This window comes from Nicotiana tabacum, chromosome 24 (assembly GCF_000715075.1).
Source record: "Nicotiana tabacum cultivar K326 chromosome 24, ASM71507v2, whole genome shotgun sequence".
In the NCBI taxonomy this organism is placed as follows: Eukaryota; Viridiplantae; Streptophyta; class Magnoliopsida; order Solanales; family Solanaceae; genus Nicotiana; species Nicotiana tabacum.
In genome coordinates this window covers 79,352,927-79,359,160 of record NC_134103.1, presented here as the reverse complement: position 1 = coordinate 79,359,160, position 6,234 = coordinate 79,352,927, and the positions used below count along the sequence as shown (strand labels likewise).

The 6,234-nt window shown below is 32.5% G+C and overlaps 1 long non-coding RNA gene across 2 annotated transcripts; it reads right to left on the bottom strand.

Annotated features, from left to right (window-relative positions):
* Nucleotides 1–1,624: 1,624 nt before the first annotated feature.
* Nucleotides 1,625–3,115, bottom strand: LOC107770897 (uncharacterized). Of its 2 annotated transcripts, none has more exons than XR_001644706.2 (2): nt 2,750–3,115; nt 1,625–2,400 (listed from the first exon to the last, which is right to left on the bottom strand). It is a non-coding gene; the product is annotated as an uncharacterized LOC107770897 (long non-coding RNA). The 2 variants fall into 2 exon arrangements; XR_001644705.2 differs by having other exon boundaries at nt 2,793–3,115.
* Between the last annotated feature and the right edge of the window lie 3,119 nt (nt 3,116–6,234).

The following is a 6,234-nucleotide window of genomic DNA, read 5'->3' as shown; positions in this document are numbered from 1 at the left end:
TGATAATGCTCCACCAATCCAAATTTAGCAGTTAACAACAATTCAATGAGTGAGATTAGAATTCTATTAACATCATTCTTATACGCTATAATAATTTTTAGTTTTCTTGTTTTACTTTCTATTTTGGGTTCTAACAGAAGCAGCTACTACAATGACCAAAACTTAGTTTTAATTAGACTACTCTTATAGTTTTGTAATCACAGTTTTCAATATTATTAATGCTAAGGCAAAATTACATAACAAAAGGGGAAATAAACAAATTCTCAAGAGTACGCCAAGGTAAAATGATTAATAAGGATGAAATCCAGTTTATACTTGAGCAAATACAAGCAACTCTTTCTTTGTAAATAATCAACGTAATAAAATCTAAGAAGATATGAAGAAATGGTTGACTGCCGGGGGCGGATCTATGTAGGGGATTGGAGGTGGTACGCCACCCGATCGCTCGAGTAAAATCGTATATATGTGCTGGTATTTTTCTCAAAATATTGAACATATATAACGGGTGTCATCCCAAAGTTACAAAATTACAGTTAAAGCATTGTAACTCCACATAAAATGCCCAGGATCTCTGTTGTGGTCCTAGTTGTTGTTTTGTTGTCATCTTTTTTCCCTTCCCTTTCGTATCTATGTGCCCCTTCTTTTAAATTGTTTTAATTTCTTCATCTTTGTTATTCACTCTATTTGTACAATCCCCTTTTTATTATTTATTTAAATTGTATATCTTCCTTTTTCTTTTTCTAGATCTTCAAATTTATTTGAATGTGATTTTAATCATTTTCTCTTTTTATCCATCTAATGTTATTTTATTAATTTTAGAAATTAGAGTGATGCATCAAAGACATAATATTAATCGAGCTATATGTAGATTGAAGTGGTGTATTTTCTAATTTAAAATTTTATTTTTTACTTTATATTTTTTAATCATATTAATCAGATTTGAATCTAGAGAATTTGACCGAATTAGACGGAACTTATTCGATTTTGTGATCACATATTCATTTATGCATAGAACGATCTTTTAAATTGAATTGAATTAATTTAAAATGGACCGAACCGAACCGAATTAATCAAAAATGGATCGAACCGACAAAATGTACACTGTACCCAAGTTTAATCTCTTCACTATGGTTGGTTTGCATTAAAAGCAGTGGCACCAAGGGCGTACGCAGAAATTTTTATAAGCGGTATTGAAATTTATCGAAGAACGGGAATCAATAACTTTAGTTATCATACTTAGAGACGAGAAATAGCTTTAGTCTATTGGTTTTGTTGAGTCTTAAGTTAGAAAAAGTCCTGAATTAAATTCTACTTCATCACATAGATTCTCTCAAATATTTGCAAAAACGATGTGCTAGTTGATGTTTGAACCTCTGATCTCTTAGAGAAAAATCAAGCACATAATCAATGTGCCAAGAGACTATTTATGTCAATTGATGTCATTTTTTCCTACTTATGCGCTTCCTCGCCTTTGGGTCTCTCAGTTTGTTTTAGTAAAAAATTACGACGGTGTCGCATGACACCGCTTCGATAAATGTGCATCCGTCCATGGTACCCGTAGCCATCAAATCCTGAATCCGCCTTTGCGGACTGCTTAATAAAAGAAAGGAAGAAACACCTTGCGTAAAAATAAAAATTTTGATCACATAAATGTAAATCAAATAGAATAAAAATGAAAATTTCGAAAGCCAACGTAAAGTAAAACACATTAAGCGAATGATGTTAACAAAAGTGAAGTGTTAGTAATGTTGCGATATGCTTCTTCTTTATGTTTTCTGAAATACTAATTCAACTTTTCCTTCTTTGTCCGAATATTTTGCCTTTGGGTCTCTCAGTTTGTTTTAGTAAAAAATTACGACGGTGTCGCATGACACCGCTTCGATAAATGTGCATCCGTCCATGGTACCCGTAGCCATCAAATCCTGAATCCGCCTTTGCGGACTGCTTAATAAAAGAAAGGAAGAAACACCTTGCGTAAAAATACAAATTTTGATCACATAAATGTAAATCAAATAGAATAAAAATGAAAATTTCGAAAGCCAACGTAAAGTAAAACACATTAAGCGAATGATGTTAACAAAAGTGAAGTGTTAGTAATGTTGCGATATGCTTCTTCTTTATGTTTTCTGAAATACTAATTCAACTTTTCCTTCTTTGTTCGAATATTTTGCCTTTGGGTCTCTCAGTTTGTTTTCTTGGCATTCGTTCACTTTCCCCTCCTTTGTACCCGTATACCATTTTACAAATATAAGAATATCCAAAATTCAAAATCTATAGTGCTACAATGCAGGTAACAAAAATAGTATAATCTTTCCTCGTTAAGACCATCAGCCAGCCAGAATATGATGTCTTAACTCTTATCAGCAACTCATGCCAATAAACTGCTCAAATAACTCTAACCTGCCAATACAATAAAGAAGAAAGATGTTATGCTCACGTTATCTCGGCATTGTTTATAGAAGAACTTGTTCTCACTGATTAATGCAAATGCCCTAGAAAGACCTGATAATACTACCATGGATGAATTGACACTTTTTTCCTGAATTCTAGAGTTGACCCAGTCATCACTCTTCCTGTTTTCAGAAATGCCTCTAACATGATCATGTCGACGATAGATGACAATTTTCATTTTTAGGGGAGGGGTGATTACATATAAAAACAATAGGTTACAACCAGTGTTTCTGAAGGAAATTACAGTCAGTCATATCCAACTCAAACACATGAGAATAGAGAATTTATAGAAAGTTACCGTAAACTTGTGAAGATTCAAGGTACCAAAGTTCAAGGTTTACCGGTGGTGAAAAACTTGTGAAGATTCATCTGAATGCCTGTGAGATTTCCTTGAATGAAATCATAATGGTGGCAAAGAGACGTGGCTTCGCGCACACTCTTGAAATGGAAAAGCCTAAGTTTTCGCTTGTCGATTGTGAATCGGGGGCTTTATTCCTCGTTCATAGGTCTTAACGGAAGTATAAGTAATTGAAACGGTGCCATTGTTATTTAATAATTGATTATTATTATGTTGAAATGAGAGGGATAAATCTAAAAAAAAGAGAGGAGATAATAGATAAATACATTTCCTGATTTATTAGAAGTGCCAAATCACCTTGGTTAGGCCCTCAATTATATATATATCTATATCTATATATATATATATATATATATATATATATATAGATTCTTCGAATTACTAACATGTTTGAATTATGAATTAGTTCTCTAATAATGATCCAACTCCTCTTGGTCCTGGCCTAAATTGGTGTCGGTCCCCAAGCTTTGGTCTATCTTTATTTAGTAAAAAATGAGTAAGATTTGATCCAAACCAAAACACGTTAATTAGGCCAAACAAGAGGAATTCGATCTCAAAAAATCCAAACTCCAATTAAGAAGATAACAGAACAGGAAAAAAAGTAAATAAAAACTGGAGTTGTGGTATTTTTATTCTTTAACTACTATAAGCAATGTCTCAAAATTAGATGTGGAATAGCATAATATATAAATGAACCAATTTTAAAACAAATGATTCATCTTTATTTGCATAGCCATGCTAAGAGAGAAAAAAGAGAAGCTGAGGAGAGACGGGAAAACTCAAGCTAAAAATTTGGTAACAACCAAACATCACGTCCTTTATTTCTGATGGAAAATGTTCCAACTTATAACGTATTAATTAACACTCCGTTTGGATCATTGTTACTCATAGTTTTATAATGTATCGTATTGTACTGTATTGTATTGTATCGTTTTAAGGATACAACGTTTGAATAGATTGTATCGTTTGCTGTTGTTAAATAATATTTTTGTTATTTAATTTGACTGTATCGTACAGTACTGTAACTGATAAGTTTAATAAAATACCCTCAGTTGTTTTAATTTAAATATTAAAATAATATTCCCTAAATTAAACATACTCGCTAAAAATATTCCCTAAATTAAACATAGTCGCTAAAAATATTTATATACACGGTATTATAATATAAATATGTATTAGGTGTATAATAGATAAGTTGGGATAAACTTTTATTTTCAATTTTAATCTTGGATTGTTTAAAGGCATTGGGGGAAAAGCCTTGGAGAAGGACATCTATGTTATTTTAGTATTTCTCTCGAGATTAATTAATCACGAGATTATTATCGCACTCTCAATGTGGATAAAATAATATCCAATTATGAGATTAATTAATCCTGAGATTGCCAATCCCGAGTTCAAAAATTCAACTAAACGCAAAAAAAAATAATCCCGAACTAATTTTGAGGTTACTATCCCTTATCTCACATACCAAACGACCCCTTAATAACTTAACATTCAAAATTATATGCCTCTACGGTATGTAGGAATATTCATGCCAAGAAGAGACTTTAAAACTGTATAACCATTTAAAAGTAAATACTCCATCCGCTTTAATTTATGTGAACTCATTTGATTGGGTACGGAGTTTAAGAAAAGAGATAAGACTTTTGAATTTGTGGTATAAAATGATGCACATATATTTTGTTTGGTTATAAATCATTGCATAAGGGTAAATTATTTCCAAATAAGAAAAGGGGCCATTCTTTTTGGCACGGACTAAAAAAAAATAGGTTCACATAAATTGAAACGGAGGGAGTATAATCCTAATATACTAATGGAATTCTTGTTGAAAATCAATTTAGCTACTGGGACGGTGTTTTATGAGAGCCATGTGAAGAGAAGGCTCATAACAAAAACAGGGAGCTAACGAGATGCAGGTCCATCAGTTGAACTTTATGAGTTTTTACAATGATATCAAGTTAATATGAAATAATAATTAGCTTCATGATCAAATATTTATCATTATTTTGTTGGAAAAAATAATAATCTCGCCCAGAAATAATATTCACGGAAAATAATAATAACACAAGAGAGTAACAACGATACCAACTCTTTTAACATGGTAAATACAATACTCGAGCGGAACAATATTATCACTATAATATTACATGTTAGTAGTGTCAAGAGACTACTATAATTTTGAAAGAAATAACACTTTTTATTTAAAATACCTCACTACAATATTATTGACACTCACCATTTATCTCACAGACTACAATCTGTAGATTACTCTCTCTAACTTCTATTGCTTCTCTTTGTTTTGGTGTAATTGAAATGAAGAATGGAGGCCTCTATTTATAGTAAGAGATGTCATCCAACTACTACAAAAAAAATTGGCTTGTTGTTGATTTAATCCTATAATGTTTCAACAAAGTTAGGCACCTCCCATCCCATTTTTCTTCAACAAAGTTGTCAACAAGGTTAGGCACCTCCCACCCTATTTTTCTTCAACAAAGTTAGGCACCTCCCATCCCATTTTTCTTTTTTTCTTTTTATTTTCTTCAATATGAGCCCCACAAATATCTTCCTTAATTTTGATTTTTCTTTTTCATTCCAAGACTTGATCTCAATCTCTGAAAATCCTCAAACTTAAGAGGCTTTGTAAAGATATATGCAGCATGATCATGAGACTTCACATATTTGACCTTGACTTCCTTCTTGGCAATGCACTCTCTGATGAAGTAATATCTTGTATCCATATGCTTGCTTGGATCATGATACACCGGATTCTTGGCAAGTGCCTATGCAGATTTGTTATCAATACAAATCTCGGTAACTTCAATTTGTGGCAAATTGAGCTCCTTCAATAATCTTATTAGCCAAATAGCATGATATGTACATGATGTTGCTACTATATATTCGGCTTCACAAGTCGAGAGAGTAATTATGGACTGTTTCTTTGAACTCCAAGAAATAACAGAATCACCCAAGAAAAACACAAAGCCAGATATACTTTTTCTATCATCAATATCTCCCGGATAATCACTATCACAAAATCCCATAAGGTTGAAATCATTAGAAGAAGAATAAAATAACCTAAAGTCGATCGTACCTTTTAGGTAACGAAGAATTCTTCTAGTGATCTTCAAGTGAATGGAGGTAGGAGCTTCCATGAAGCGGCTTACTACTCCAACAGCAAAGAGTATATCTAGCCTGGTACAAGTCAAGTACCTCAAACTTCCTACAAGACTTTTGAAAAATGTGGGATTCACTTTTTTTCCTTCATCAAAATTGGACAATTTTGTCCCACTCTCCATCGGTGCGTTCACGGGGTTGCAATCGAGCATGTTGAACTTCTTCAATATCTCTTTTGTATAGCTTTCTTGATAGAAAAATTCCATCCTCCATCTGCTTCACTTCTAGGCCCAAGTAGTATGACATGAGCC